The sequence below is a fragment of the Prionailurus viverrinus genome, chromosome E2 (genome assembly GCF_022837055.1).
Source record: "Prionailurus viverrinus isolate Anna chromosome E2, UM_Priviv_1.0, whole genome shotgun sequence".
Taxonomy (NCBI): Eukaryota; Metazoa; Chordata; class Mammalia; order Carnivora; family Felidae; genus Prionailurus; species Prionailurus viverrinus.
The window spans coordinates 17,406,049-17,423,147 of record NC_062575.1 but is presented as its reverse complement, the minus strand read 5'-3'; the positions used below and the strand labels follow the sequence as shown (position 1 = coordinate 17,423,147).

Here is a 17,099-nt window from a genome sequence, read left to right as displayed (position 1 = left end):
AAGAATGATCCATATATTTACTTTAGTATGCAAAACAGGAATCATGTTCAGCACTCTAATACAGTTATGCAGATAATTGTGGAAAAACAAGGACACTTGATCCTTTTCCTGAATTAGCAATAACAGACACCTAGAAAGGAGTGAGTAGGTTCCCTCATAAAGGTCTCAATTTCCTTATGAAAGAAAATGACTAATGTGCTAATTAAGGGAAAGGAAAATAATAATATAACCACTCAATGTCCATAATGTCTTTGCTGTTTACAAGGACCTTCCATATATTGTTGATCCTCACAGCCACCCTATGAGGTAGACAGGTTTCAGTTATGCATGTAAAAATTTTTTTAACATATATTTATTGTTGAGAGACAGAGACAGAGCATGAACAGGGGAGGGGCAGAGAGAGAGGGAGACACAGAATCTGAAACAGGCTCCAGGCTCTGAGCTGTCAGCACACAGCCTGATGTGCGGCTCGAACCCACGAACTGCGAGATCATGACCTCAGCCGAAGTCGGACACTCAACTGACTGAGTCACCCAGGCGCCCCTCAATTATTCATTTTAATGAAGTATTTTCTCCATAAACACTGAGAAATGCCCAGAGAAGTTTGCTCCTGGACCGTAGTATCCATGTATTTAAATAAGTAAAGCTTTAAAACAGATGTTTTTCTTACTACCTTTAGTTTCAGAGTTGCATTAAACATTTATTTTCACAGCGTACCCTTTACAAAGATAGTAAGAAATTTCTGAAGTCCACCTTTGAATTCTTTTGGGATTCACTCTGGCTAAGCAACATTTTTAATTGAGAGAAGTGTTTCTTAGTTTTGCTCACACTCTTTGAGGAGCAAGTGAGTGTTGAGTGTTGAGATGTCGGTGTCCTGAATATCAAGGTTGGGCTCTTGCATTTGGAACCACACGTATGATTTATGTTTGTAGAACTCAGAGTCTTTCTGGTGTCTTCAGGCCAAGTTTAGTCATAGGAGTGGTAGGACTGCTCTTCAGTGTGGATAGAAAGCTTCTACTTTCACCATGATATTTAACTGTTCTGTTGCATGTTTTACAAGTAATCAACACACTTTTGGGGTCTTTGTATTTTTTCTCAATTTTTGCTTCTTTAAAACTGAGTGTATATTTTCTTGCCTCTCGCTAAGAAGTTTCTGTATTTTGGGTGGCAGTTTGGATTTGGGTTTGAGGTACTCTTGAGAGTTATCCAAGATGAGCAACCGGAAACAGTGTGCACATGTTCCTTCAAAAGTGATGTTATCATTGTGTGAGGAACTGTAGACCCAGAGGAGACAGTGGGCCTGGCCTGGCCAGCTCTCCTGTAGTTGCCATGCTGTAGCCTCAAAGTAGTGCTTCTGCCTCTTGGCTATAGCTGCTGGAAGCTGCTCCCTGCAAGATAGGAGACTCCAGGATCTGGCAGCCTGCTGGACTTTGACCTCTGAATCCCTTCCTATTGTTGACTTTTAAATTCTTGGTTTATTTTGGATAGTATACCTTTATCAGATGTGTCTTTTTGTTTTTATTTTTTTTAATGGTTATTTACTTACTTTGAGAGTGAGAGAGAGAGCATAAGTGGGGGAACATAGAGAGGAGAGACAGAGCCCCCGAACAGGCTCTATACCATCAGGGCAGAGTGTGATGTGGGGCTCGAACTCATGAACCATGAGATCATGACCTGAGCTGAAATCAAGAGTTGGTTGCTTAACCATCTGAGCCATCCCGGCGCTATCAGATGTGTCTTTTGCAATCATTATTCACAGTCTGTGGCTTGTCTTCTCCTTTTATTGGTAAATCTTTCTCAGACCATGAGTTTTAAATTTTAATGAAACTCATCTTATCCATTATTTCTTTCATGGATTGTGGTTTTGATGTTGTATCTAAAAAGTTACTGCCATTCCCAAGGTTATCTAGATTTTCTTCTACGTTATCTTCTAGTTTTATAGTTTTGTATTTTATATTTAGGTATGTGGTCTATTTTGAGTTAATTTTTGTGACGAACATAATGTCTGTGTTAGTTTTATGTTTTTCTATGTGGATGTTCATTTGTTTCAGCACAATTTGTTGAAGACATTATGGTTGCTCCATTATATTACCTTTGCTATTTATTTATTTTGAGAGAGAGAGAGAGAGAGAGAGAGAGAGAGAGAGAGAGGGAGGAGAGAGAAAAGGAGTGGAGGAGGGGCAGAGAGAGAGGGAATTCCATTCCTCTGGGCTTGAACCCATGAGCTATGGGATCATGACCTGAACCAAAATAAAGAATTGGATACTTAACCAACTGAGCCATCCAGGCACTCCACTGCTTTTGCTGTTTTTTTCAAAGATCAATTGGCTGTATTTATGTAGGTCTATTTCAAGGCTTTTTATTCTGTTCCATTGATCTGTTTGTCTCAGTGACAAATTTTTGCTTATTTCATTTCTAATTTGTTTTTATTCATAGTTGCCTGCTCTTATTTTATGAATGCAATGTTCTGTCATATGTTTGTGTGTGTGTATAAATAATTTGTGCATGTATAAATATATATCAATTTATATACATTATACACATATATGTAAAATATTAAATATTAAAAAATATATAATATAAAATATTAATGGTGCAACAGTGATTTCAGGAGTAGATTCCTTAATGCCCCTTACCCATTTAGACCATCCTCCCTCCCTGTTTTTATATCCCTCCAGCAACCCTCTGTTTGTACTCTATATTTAAGAGTGATACATGTTTTGTCCCCCTCCCTGTTTTTATATTATTTTTTCTTCCCTTACCTTATGTTCATCTGTTTTGTATCTTAAAGTCCTCATATGAGTGAAGTCATAGGATATTTGTCTTTCTCGGACTAATTTTGCTTAGTGTAATACCCTCCAGTTCCGTCCAGGTAGTTGCAAATGGCAAGATTTCATTCTTTTTGATTGCTGAGTAATAATCCATTGTATATAAATACCATGTCTTCTTTATCCATTCATCCATCGATGGACATTTGGGCTGTTTACAGAGGCTATTGTCGATGGTGTGGCTATAAACGTTGGGGTGCATGTGCCCCTTTGAAACAGCACACCTGTATCCCTTGGATAAACACCTAGTAGTACAATTGCTGGGTTGTAGGGTAGTTCTATTTTTAATTTTTTGAGGAACCTTCAGGCTGTTTTCCACTTTGCATTCCCACCAGCAGTGCAAAAGAGATCCTCTTTCTCTGCATCCTCACCACATCTGTTGTTGCCTGAGTTGTTCATGTTAGCCATTCTGACAGGTGTGAGGTGGTATCTCTTTGTGGTTTTGATTTGTCTTTCCCTGATGATGAATGATGTTGAGCATTTTTTCATGTGTCGGTTGGCCATCTGGATGTCTTCTTTGGAGAAGTGTCTATTCATGTCTTTTGCCCATTTCTTCACTGGATTATTTGTTTAAAGGCTGATTTCCTTTTTTTTTTTAATTATTTTTTTAAATATTTATTTATTTTTGAGACAGAGACAGAATGTGAGTGGGTTAGGGGCAGAGAGAGAGAGGGAGACACAGAAGCCAAAGCAGGCTCCACGCTCTGAGCTATCAGCACAGAGCCCAACGCGGGGCTTGAACTCACAAGCTGTAAGATCATGACTTGGGCCGAAGTTGGACCCTCAACCGACTGAGCCACCCACGCACCCCAAAAGGCTGATTTCTTAATGTAATGTTAATGTTTCCAAGTTTCATCCATGTTGTAGTATGTATCAAAACTTCATTCCTTTTTATTGCTGAAAAGTATTTCATTGTATAGATACACCACATTTTATTTATCCATTCATCAGTTGGACACATGTGCTGTGAATATTTGTAAGTTTTTGTGTTGACATGTATTTTCAATTTTCCTTTGTATATACCTAGGAGTGAAATTTCTAACTCATATGGTAACTCTAGGTTTAACATTTTGAGCAACTGTCAGACAGTTTTACAGAGTGGCCGCACAATTTTACTATGCCACAGTAAAGTATGAGGGTTTCAGCTTCTTCATGTGTCAATTCTTCCCTTGTTTGATGCCTTTTCTTTTGTGATGTTGGTTTTCCTAAAATGTTCAATGATTCTTGGTTGTAGGCTCCTTATTTTGGAGATTCTTGGTTGTTGCTGTATACTGTTAAGTTTTGGATGTTCTATAATTCAGCAGATAACTATAATATGTACATAATTTTAAGCTACAATTAACCCGAATGCTCAGAAAATGGAAATGGATCTTCCTAATTAAAACAAAACAAATCAAGAACACAAAGCAAAAAACCAAACCCACTTTGCTTAAATTCATGTGTTGAAAATTCTTTAAAAAACATTTACATTTTTGTAAAAGGAAATTTACATAAATTTATGTTTTACTTCGAAACTGTGTTTGTAACATAAAATATACTGGAATTTTGGGGATTTCAAACATCTTAATGTCGGTTATGTGAGTATGAGTGGCTCAGGTTGGAGATGATGATGATGATGATTTGTACAAGTTCCCTTGCTAAATGGACTCTGTCATCTCCCAGCAGTTCACTGAACATGTGAAGTCCCTTCCAATGTTGGAGCATCTTCCATGCTGATACCTGCCGAGCATGCTCCTGGCCACTTTTTGTGTCTTGATTCCAGCCTGCTGATTTGATAGAGAATAGAGTCAGTGCTGAGAGTATGCAAGGCAGTTTTAGGCATCAGAGAGAGGTACTGTTGAGAACGAGTCATGATGTCTGTGCCTCAAATAGGCATTCAGGAAACAAGGCCATGCTCTCAGTGTGGCACATGGTTGTGCAAAGGCAGAAGGCCAGTACAACTTCCTGGACAAATTTGGCATTACCTAGGGGTGAGTGCTGTAGACTACAGTTGTACCTGGGTCTGAGAATGGTACGTGGTCCCGGGGGATTCAAGATTAGGAAAGCAAAGTGAATTACAAATGTAAGTGACTATGGAGCTGGATCTTAGCTGTGAATCCTGAATGGGCCATACCTAATTTATTGAATTGGTCTTTCTTTCATGTGCATAAAGTGGAGGTGGTGCCCTTCTGGGTGTGCAGGATAACATACCCTACCAAGGCCACTAGAAAATAGGGTCTGCAAGTAAAGAATTTCCTGCTCAGAAGTCCTACATGTATTCCTATTCTACTCTGAACCACAGATAGGCACAGTAGTTCAACTTTGTTTCATAGAAGCTGGATCATCTATATTTGTATGCTAACTACATTTCCCACTGTGAGGTTTTCTGCATGAATCCATATGCTACGTTTCTCCCCCAGAGTAAGAACTTCACTTTAGGTCAGGAAATTCCAATCTTAAGGTAAGTTAATGTCACAAAATTTCAAATATTACTACTTAAAAATAGTATTTCCTATGTGGTGGCCATTCCTTGTGGTTACTACAGGAATATACATTACACTGCAGTCATTAAAAAATACATTATTTGGGGGCGCCTGGGTGGCGCAGTCGGTTAAGCGCCCGACTTCGGCCAGGTCACAATCTCGCAGTCCGTGGGTTCGAGCCCTGGGTCAGGCTCTGGGCTGATGGCTCAGAGCCTGGAGCCTGCTTCCGATTCTGTGTCTCCCTCTCTCTCTGCCCCTCCCCCATTCATGCTCCGTCTCTCTCTGTCCCAAAAATAAATAAAAAACGTTGAAAAAAAAATTAAAAAAAAATACATTATTTGTACACCAATATAATTGTTGAACAAAATGGATTCCTCTCTTGTGTGGGTTGATGTGTTCTTTTCTTCCCTGGCATGTTTTATTCCAGTGGTTGTCTTTTAATGTCTAATCAGAGATATTCCACAATGCATGCCTCCATTTGGCCAATTTCTTAGAATGTGAGTGTTTCAGGTCTGTAATACAGGAAAAATAAGAATCATGCTTTTTCATTATCAGTTCTGACTACTGGTGTTTGACCTAGGAGTTGGAAAAGGACTTTGTGATTGTTGGAGAACAGGCCCTTCCTAATATATGCATGGTGTCATTATTGTTATCTTGTGATCTACTTAATGTTATCAGATTATGTCCACCACTTTCCCCATCTGTTCTCTATGTTACCTTTTGAAATATTCCCCTGGGTGGACTATGTGGGATTTGCCTTTATGGCATTGTGTACTCGCTTTTGTCTATCAGCCCATTTTTCTACAAATGGATTGTGATCTCACTGCTTGTTGAGATATCCAGATTCAGGTTGTTTTTACAGTTATGTGTACTAGTCTGTAATAGTCTTGTTCCCAAAAGACTGAAAAATAAAAATTTCCACATTGTACAATTAAAGACAAAGTGCTCTAGTGGGAAGGCTTTCTGTTTTTACATGGGAGGATATAGTATGTATACACATAATTTGAATATCTTTTTAGAAAACATGCTGTTGACTTATTAAAAATGCAAATGGGGGACACCTGGTTGGTTCAGAAAGTTAAGCATCCAACTTGGCTCAGGTCATGGTCTCATGGTTTGTGAGTACAAGCCCTGTGTCAGGCTCTGTGCTGACACCTCAGAGCCTAGAGCCTGCTTTGGATTCTGTGTCTCCCTCTCTCTTTCTCTCCTTCTCCTACTCATACTCTGTCTCTCTCCCTTTCAAAGAAAATTATTTTAAATAAATTTTTATTTATTGATTTTTGAGAGGGGGAGAGAGAGAGAGAACAAGCGAGGGAGAGGCAGAGAGAAAGGGGGACAGAGGATCCAAAGTGTACTCTACATGGACAGCAGAGAGCCCGATGTGGCACTTGAACCCATGAACCATGAGATCATGACCTGCGCCGAAGGCAGATGCTTAACCGACTGAGCCACACAGGCACCCCAAAATTTTATTTTAAAATGAAAATGAGGGATGAGATCAGGGATAGAGGAACTTCTATTTTAACAGAATAGCCATAATTTTCTTCTGCTGCTAGTGATGGGAATGTAGATACTGCTTTGTAGTTCTTCTAGAGTAATTCTGTAAACACATTTTCTTTTGGTGGAAAGAATCCTATCTCTCTAAGAGTACTTGTGTATCTTTTCTATGGACAAACTTAGTTGACTTTCATGGACTTTTAATGATTGAAGGATATTACGTTAACACTGTAGTATAAAATGGGATATTTCGACATTTTTTGGTTGCAAGTACTAAAAAACACAAACTAATATAAACAAATAGGGAATGATGTCTCAACTGCCTGAAAAGTCCAAGTGGGCTTTAGTGCAGGTGGATCCAGGAGTTCAGATTTCATCACCAAGACTTACCAAACTCTCTCTGCCTCTTTGCTGTCTTATGTTGGTTTGTGCTCAGGTAAACTCTTACATGTGTTGGCGGGATAGCTCCCAATGGTTCCAGACTGATAGACATTTTCCAGGGGAAGAGATCATTTTTATCTTGAATTCTCCAGCAGCAAACTAGGAATTAAGCTCTATTAGACTTGGGTTATGTGCCCATCACTGTTAGGAGGATGTATGCTGATTGGCAAGGCATCACTTGCTCCTGGATCTGGAGTTATAATCCTCTTGAACCACCTGAACCACTGCACAGAGCATTGAAGTAGAGTGATATCTAAAGGAAATCCCACCTGCAGGATGCTAAGCAGGCAAAAATAGCAACTGCTTACTACAAGTGGTGACTTGGAAGACACATAGGATTTTCCCAGAGCACGGAAAAACTTCTGTACACATCAAGGAAAGCAGTACATAGAAGAAACACTGAATTTTTTTAGTCCTAGTGTTGCCTTACAGAATAATCAGAACTGATTCTTTCATTATGATGCACCTTATTCTTAATAATTAAATTTATAACAAATAATGACTTTTACACTTAAATATTTAATTTTTGTTCCAGAATATTAAGTATAATTTGTTTAATACCAAGGAAAAATGATTAGCTACCTACACACCAAATCTTGAAACTTGACTTAATTATCATCTGCCATTGAATATTTTATTTTTCAGGTGAGAAGTCTGTGAGGCAGAGAACTATACTCCCCAGAAACAGTTTATACTTAGAAGCAAATTTTGTATTTGCTGCTATCTGACTTAGAATTGAAAAAGGTGAGCCCAGTAGGGAGAAGGGAAGTACTGACATTTTCAAATTAAGCTGCTGAGAACAGTACTTTAAGTTGATCTGTGAATTTTCCTCATCATGGTGTCTCAACCCACAAACATGGTTGAGAATGACTGTCACATGGTTGATAGTCATTTAGTGAGCAGGAAATAAATGGGAGAGAAACATGGTCAGCTAATACAGACTCCCGTTATTGCGCTCCCCTTGCCACAGGGGGAAGTTGGTTTGCTTTCTCTGGTGTTGCGCAGGTGTAGGCAAGAATCTGATTTCTTGGTGGAAGGAAACATTCCTCATTGGTGGGTAGCAACTGCAGTACAACTTGTGGAGGAGGAAATTTCCAGGTGCAGAGGTTGCAAGAATGGGAGAGGACAGTCTGTGCCAATGTAATAGGATCACGGAATCACAGAATGTTAGAGGTAAGAGGGATTTTTGAGATCATCTAGTCCCACATGTCATTTCATACAGGAAGAGAATGAGGTGATGTGACTTATGTAGGGAATCTTTTGTTCAATGTGTGTGGCACATGGCCTAATGGGGAAAGTGTGACCTTTGGAGGCAGACAGACCAGTGTATACTTGCCTTTCTTCTCCTAAGAGTGCAATCTTGAGCCACTGACTTAACATCAAAGTGCTTGGGACATGCAGGTGTTTACTGGGGCATTAATAGTGATAGTGTAGGTAAAGCACCTACTGGAGTGCCTGGCAGATAGTGTGTGTTCAGGAAATACTAATTGACTTCTCTCATGCTAAGAAACACCTGACTCTTTTTTTTTTTAATTTCCTTTAGTTAAATATGTGATCTCTATCTTGAAGAGCTCTTGTGAGCCTTTACTTTATAAAACCTAGCACAGTGTCACTGATGAGTGCCAATAATCCAATCATATTTTATTGATTTGACTTCTTTGAACCTAAGCCTTTTTCATGAAGCAGGGGGATAGATCTGAGTTCATATTTACTTGATAATATTAGGTGCTTTGTTTCACATCTTAACATGGAAGTCAAGGCAAATATAAGTAGAGATGACCATAGTTACATGTAACACAAAATGATTTCAGAACTTGAACCTGGTTTTTCCCTCCTTTTTTTAAATCTCCCATCTACCCACTCACCCTCATTGCCAAGTTCCCACCTTACTGGCTTTCAGTACATTCCTCCAGAACTAAGTTTCTCCTCCACAACCTTGAGTCTCTGCCTGAAATGTTCATTTCCCATTCTGCTTGGCTCTTTGTTGTCATTCAGCTATTTTAAAAGCTCTTTGCTGGTCAGCTCTCTGAGATGGCCCTTAGTCCTTCTATATCACATGAATATGTTACATATTCAATAGAACACTGTTTGCTTGTTTATTGATACTGTTTGCTCCCAATGAACTATTAACTTATAGTAAGTAGTTACCATAGTTACCTCTGTTATATGAATAACTACATAGTAACTATGTAGTTGTCTCTCTTGCTTCTCATTGCATAATTGCAATCTCATTGCATTGCCTAAGGCAAGTGCCCAACATACCGACAAGTGCTCAATAAATATCTGTTGGGTTAACAAAGGTTGATTTGAATGACCCATATAGGTGGCATTGTGCATTATTAAAAGAGATCTGGGCCAGTATTCTAAAGCTACTTCTACCCCAGATTATGTAATTTGGGAAGAGAATTCCACCTTTTGAATCCTGATTGCTTTTCTGATAAGCTAAGGAAGTTAAACTAGATCACATAAGGTTTCTTCCAGCTCTTCCATTTTGTGATTCTGTGTCTTTTTTCGTCCCTGCTGGACAATTGACAGGGTTCAGAACACACTACCCCAAAATATGACACCAAATTTTAAGCTGAAGTAATTTGAGAAATAGCTGGTACAGAAAGGACTTTGTGACCTCTCCCTTCTTTCCTGAAGAAGGTACTAAGATCCTCGTGTGAGAGGTGCCCTTCTTACACCCAGAGGAAACTCTTATCTGCCAAGATGGCGGAATGCTGAGAGGAAGTCCATACCAACAGGCCTTGCTCAGTTTCCTCCAGTTACTATTTTTAGCTCATACCCTTTTGCCCTATCAAGTATTCCCATCATTGTTGACTTTTATCAAACCTAGTATAAAAACTCAGGCTTGACTGCTTATTCAGGTCTTTCATTTTCTTAGGAATGCTTTAGTGTAGGGCAAAACTTAGATTAAATAAATACTTACATTTTTATCCTGTTCATTTGTTTTTGTCAGTTTAATTTTTAGGCCCAGCCAGGAAATCCTAAGAGGATCGAGGAAAGTTTTCTTTGTCCTATACTATCTAACAAGAATTTACTTTTGTAAGTACAGGTGATCTTTTAGATGGCTTTTGTGTATCAAAACACAAAGCACATGCCAGCTGGTAGCTGATGAGAAAGAGGTATTATCCAAGAAAGAAAGAGTAGCTTTACATGGGGTGAATTATTCCAATACTAGTGGAAGATACATCCATAAGCACTAAATAATTTTTCTGATAAATGGAAGAACTGTAATAGCAATTAAAATAAATATACCATTCAAATTATTTCTTACTATGTAATTTTAAGAAGAGTTATATAGGGGTACCTGGGTGGCTCAGTTGGGTGAGCATCCGACTTCAGCTCAGGTCATGATCTCATGGTTTGGGAGTTTGATTTGAGCCCTGCATTGGGCTCTTTGTTGTCAACACAGAGCCCCCTTTGGATCCTCTGTCTTCCTGTCTCTCTGCCCCTCCCCTGCTTGTGTTCTCTCTCTCTCTCTCTCTCTCTCTCTCTCTCTCTCTCTCTCTCTGAAAAATAAATAAATACTTAAGAAAGAAGAGTTATATAAAATTACAGGTCTTTTGTGATTTCCTTCATGAACAAATACTAACAATTTGCGGAATTCTTTTCCTCTCTCACACCATTTGCCTTTCACAATAGAGAGTACTATTTAAATACTCTATTTTAGTTTCCTATTGCTGCTTTAATAAATTAACACAAACTCGAGAGTTTAAAATATCGCAGATTTCTAATAGTTCGGGAAGTCACATATCTGAAATGGATCTTATTGGGCTGAGATTGAGGTGTCAGCAAGGCTGTGTTTCTTCGATAATTTGTTTTCTTGGACTTTCCATCTTTTAGAATCCGTCCACATTCCTTGGCTCATGGCCCCTTCCTCCGTCTTGGAAACCCACAATATCCATATATGTCTTTTTCATACCATGTCACTTTGGTACTCACTCTGGGCCTCCCTCATCCACATTTGAAGATCCCAGTGGTTACATTGAGAATTCCCAGTGTAATCTCCGTTTTAAGGTCAGCTGATTATTAGCCTTAATTCCATCTGCAATTTTAATTTCCCTTTTCCAGATAATGTGTTCACAAGTTCTGCGAAACAAGACATAGATATCTTTGGGGGGCCATTATTCTGCCTGCCACACACTACTTGGGTCCGTGGGACCCAAGGAATTTAACAAAAATCCCCTACCCCTGGACAAGCAGAGCAAGACTAACTCCATTTTGTGCTACACCCACCATCTCATGTATGACCCTCACATGACCTACTTATTGCTTAAGACACTCCCCACCCTAGTCAAGCCACTGAGCACACCCTTCCTGGAAACCGGCTCATATAGGAATGTGGAACCCCTAAACGCCAAAGAATGTAAACCCTGCCTTTTGCCCGCCAATTCTGACCAGAGTGATAGGCTAGTTCAAACAGTTACTATAGGGTAAATTGTAATTCAGTTGGCCATCTGTATGTGGACTGACATGACTATGCAACTTTCTGTGTGTGTTACAATCTCATTGGCCACTGGTCCCTATAAAACTGCTACGCCTCTTGACCTAGGGGTCCAAGTCCCTGCTCCGCTGTGTCAGGTATACTTGGGCCCAAGCTCGAGCTTGCAAATAAACCCTTGTGTGTTTGCATTGGTATCGGCTCCTTGGTGGTCTCTCGGATTCGAAATTGGGGGCATTACAAGAAAAAGAACAGCCTCTAAAGAAAACCCAATTCCAAGGCATCTGCTGAACTGAAAACAATTTATGTATTAATATGTGAGGATAGCCACATTCTTGATTTAAAAAAAAATTTTTGTAATGTTTTTATTTATTTTTGAGAGAGAGACAGAGTACTAGTGAGGGAAGGGCAGAGAGAGAGAGAGAGAGAGAGAGAGAGAGAAACACAGAATCCAAAGCAGGTTCTACTGACTCCAAGCTGTCAGCACAGAGCCCAGTGCAGGGCTTGAACTCACAGGTTATGAGATCACGACCTGAGTGGAAGTCGGTCAACTGAGCCACCCAGGTGCCCTGCCACATTCTTGACTTAGGAAGAAAGGTGATTTATGCAAAAATGTACAAATATGACCAACCGCACAATAGCAACTGAGGAGAACAAAGGCAAAAGAAAACAAACTTACAACTTGCAGCCCATTAACAAGTACTTGAGGCAGGCAGAGTGACCTTCCTCCAGGACCTCAACTGCCTCATTGTAAATACTTTGCTAGACGCAAAAGGCAACCTTACCTTGACAGTAGCGGGACCTCCAGGATCCTGTAAGTCTTTAACATAGAAAAATCCCTTTAGAAACTTTTTTATCTCTACCTCCCCAAGATACAGGTGAGCAGTCGTCCTCCAAGTATATGGCCCTCTGATATACATCTGAGGGATCTAATGAACTTTATCTTAGCAGCTAGCCCCTCAAGGTCCTGTAAGCCTTGCTTCCAAATTCCTTAGAGGCTTTAGGCAATCCCTAACCCCCTCCCAACTTGAAAGTGTGCAATCATTCACTCCTTACAATCCCAGGGCAGCTCTTTTTGCCCGCTGGTCCTGTCCCCGTGCTTTAATAAAACCATCCTTTTTGTGCTGAAGATGTATCAAGGATTCTTTCTGGACCATGTTGGCTCCCGGACCCCTACATCTCACAGCAGAATCTGCTAATACTCCCCTGTGGAACATCAAATGTAAATTTCTACTTTGCCTAACCGGTAGCCAGATATACAGAGGAAGGAAAAGTTAACTTCTGGCTCTGATTCATCACTTTTATTGAAGTTAAATTCTTTTGTTTTAATGCACACTTGATTGAGCAAGCATTTATTGAGGCAGTTATGGTTTGTGGGAGAAAGACAGTTGAAGAAAGAACAAATGAATATAATGTAAATCAAATACTTGGCCCTTTTAAAGTAACTACAAAGACTTAAGTGTGTGTTCTTAATGGTAATTTTTACAAAACTCCAATAGGAGGCTTTGACAGTGATTGTTTTGGTGGGGAGATGGGTTTTCTTTTCACATGCTAATCACCTGCTCCTGGCGATATTTCTCTCCTTGACTGCAGTCACAGAATTGAATAATTTATGGAGTGAATTTTGTTGTAAATTTATTGTGTCACAAGCAGGTTGTAATTTCACTAACAGTTCACTTAAGTTATTAAGTTAAAAAAAATGTGGTTGATAGGATAGTGCATTTCGAGGTTTTTTTTTTTCCTCCCTGCAAGTTCACATCTTACATATTTTCAAAACAGAGTACTTGCCTAATTTTTATTCAGAATCTGATATGCGAGAAGGAAGCACACATTAACATAAGTGGAATTGCATTTGCACACTGTTGTTGAATTTTAGAAGTCGTAAACAAATTATTGAAGATTTTATGGAGACAGAAATAACATTAAACCCCCAGTGCTGTGGAGCTCCTGCCATTGTTTTCTGAATAACTGTCCCCCCTTGCTGATGACGAATGAAGAGTTGGTGGTATAAAGGTGAAGATGCTCCTGGGAAGGGAAAAAGCCGCATTAATTCCTTTAAATTTTGCTTCAATTCCGAGGTTAAGATAATGACAAATTATCACTCCCCCAAATCTTATCCAATCCAAATGGAATACAACGGAGAATAGAAAAAAATCTTTAAAAATCTCTCACAGGGGTATCTGATTGGCCTTCATCTATATTCAAGACATTCTTAGGGCTTCTCTTTTAATGACCATTCTGCTGTGATAAGAGGAAACATTTGGCCACTGCAGAAACCTCTGCTTAGTTTCTGCCCCCAATGCTTCAGCATTCAGCAAACACACATTTAAGGTCTCCCGTTATTTACATTGAAATTTTTCTATTGACCCTGCCAGTGTGAATGAATTTCAAACAAGTCATTTCTTTCTCTGCATAGATGATTTCCCTAGGTTCCTGGTGGGGCTCACTTTTAATTCCTCTAGGAGTACCCTCTCTTCCTGTTAGCACCCTGAGGATTTGCTTTCTGTTTTCCACCCTGTTGCCTGCATGTGGCCCCCCTTTCCTCGCACCCTACCCTGAGTATTCCAACTCTTATGTGGGGGACGCTGAATAATAGCCACTATTCTTCAACAGGAATACTTTATAGGCCTTCAGAATAGACATTTTCACCATCTGTTACACAGAATCTGGAAATGTGATGGGAAAACAGGTTATAATTAACTAAAAAAGGGGCAAGACTGTGTATCTTAATGCACTTAGAGTTGAGGAAATAGCCTCTCAAATTTCCATGAAAAGAAACGCAGCTTGCACTTTTTTTTTTTAATTAGTAGAATTTTTTTTGGAGCCATTTGGGATTTACAAAAAATTAAGGGGAAAGTACATATACTCCCTCCTCCCCCACCCAGTTTCTCCTGTTAACATTTTGCCTTAGTGTGTACATTTATTACAACAGATGAGCCAGTGTTGACACTAAAATCATTATTAACTAAAATTCATCATTTACATTAGGGTTTACTCTTGGTGTTGTATATATTCTATGGGTTTTGACAAATGTAGGACATGTGTTCACTATTACGGTATCCTGTTGAAGCACAAGTCCGTGAAACTGTTCATCTATTTATCCCTACCCCTAAAGCTTTGGTAATCACTCTTCTTTTTATTGTGAAGGGGTTCAGGACAAGTCTCTCTAAAATGTGCCACTTCGGCTTGTGGAATATCTTGAGTTGAAGATAATCGAGACCCTGTAGACTCAAGAGAGTCCCTCACTTAACTACTTAGAAGACTCTAAATTAGGAGTCTTTCCCAGAGTAAGCATTATCACCAGAGATAAACTTTATCTGAGTCACCCATCTGTAAGGTGACACAAACATTTAATTACCAAACATCTGCTCTTCGTATTGTCCTGTGAATTACCTTCCTCCCCTTGAAGTGCCAGGCCCCTATTCCATTTCTTAGCTCAGGATGGCATATATTCCTCATTTTACCTTTCTGTCTTTGAACTTCTTTATGTGATATTCCTATATGTATGGAATGAAATTTCATTTTCTCTGTTAATCTGTCTCTTGACAATTTAATGCTTAGATGAGCTGTAAGAACCTTTGAAGTGCAGAGAAAAAATTTTTCTTCCCAACAACTGTTGCCTAGTTGGGCCTTTTCCAGCATGTCATATAGTTGGAGTCATACAGTAGGCAGCCTTTTCAGATTGGTTTAGCAATATGCATTTAAGATTTGTCTTCTGTGGCTTGATAGTTCATTTCTTTTTAATTGGTGAATAATCAACTTATACTTTTAATTGTATAGCATTAAGTTGGAAACTCAGGTTTTGTGATACAGGTGAAAAGGAAAAAGTTTAAACTTTCACTCTCCTGGGTCCAGGTTGGCATCTCATTTAACTGATTTAACAATCCACATGGGAAATAAGACTCATTAATTTGATTAGGCTTCATATATTCATATTAACATTTTCCCTTGGTTAATTATAAATGGCATACAGTGTCTAGTCTCTTGGTCACTAAGAAAAAGAGACTTGTTTTTAATGCTTTTAATATACACTTTATCTGAAGCCGGTTCGGGGAAGTTACAATTCTGTGTGTCTATATTTGTCCCATATGAGGCACATAGTCAATCCACAATTTTTTTTCAACACATACTGGATATTAGGTATCAGTTTGTACACTGCAAAAAGAATGGTCAGTAAGATTGGTGAATAAGGCTTAAAACATTTTTACTGTAAAGAACACAGAGGCAATAAACAAATAATAATTTAGGTCCTAAAAAGTTCTATGAAGATGATAGTTCAATGGAGTGGAGAGAGCATATGTGTATGTAGTCTCTGCAGGTATGCATAGGTGTGTGTAGTGTTTGTGTATAGTGTGTGCATTTTTAGTGTGTGTGAGTGTGTGCCCGTGTGTGTGTGTGTGTGTGTGTGTGTGTCAGGAGGCAGGTTGCAACTGCTTTTGCTAGGGTGTTGAGGGAAGGCCTCTAAGGAGGTGACAATTAATTTGATGAGCCGGCCGCAGACAACCATATGAACATCTGGGGAAGGGCATTGTAGGCAGAGGGAACAGCATGAGCTGCAGCCCTTACTTGGGAGCTATCTTTATCCTAGGCAGATGTGATTGGAGCAGAGCAAGTGATGGGGAAATGGAGATGTAGGAAAGGCAGGTAGGGACTAGATCTTATCTGGCCTTATAGACCAGGAGTTTTGGTTCTGAATGTATTGGAAACAGTTAACTTTACCCAGACAGAGGTCTGGCTTTTGCCCTCAGCTCCTGGGAGCTCTACGGGATGCCCTGCCTGATAAGTGTCTTTGTTTACCTGGTGGTCCTGAGTCATACTGGATAGTTTAACATTGTGATTTATTGTGGTTGTTTTGGGCCATACAGTAGCAGCTCAACTTCCAGAGGGACTGGAGGTGAAAGATCAGGCATATAGATAACCAACCATATGTAGATGATTGAACCCCAATAAAAACTCTGGATACCAATGCTTGGTTGAACTTCCCTGCTTGGCAATAATACCATGAGTATTGTCACATATCATTGGAGGGAAGAGTTAGTTCTATCCATGACTCTCCTGGGAAAGGACAACTGGAAGCTCTGTGGAGAGCTATCCTGGACTCTTTCCCATGTTCCTCTTCCTTTGGCTGATGTTAATCTGTATCCTTACTTTGTAATAGACCAGAACCATGAGTATAATAGCTTTCAGTGCATTCTTTGAGGTTTTCTAGCAAGTTACCCAACCTGAGGGTGGTCTTTGGGATTCCCAAACTTATAATCGGTGACACAAGTGAGGGTGGTCATGGGGACACTAGAACTTTGTAGTGGTGTCAGAAATGAGAGTGATCTTGGAGTCTCCTTAAATCTGCAGAAGCCATTGGAGTTTAAGCAAGGGAGGATCTACATTTGATTTGTACTTTAAGAGGATGACTTTGACTACTCTGTTACA

At 39.5% G+C, this 17,099-nt stretch overlaps 1 pseudogene; it reads right to left on the bottom strand.

Moving 5' to 3' along the window:
• Nucleotides 1–720: 720 nt before the first annotated feature.
• On the bottom strand, nt 721–12,829 carry LOC125153207 (UPF0711 protein C18orf21 homolog; annotated as a pseudogene).
• Nucleotides 12,830–17,099: the final 4,270 nt, after the last annotated feature.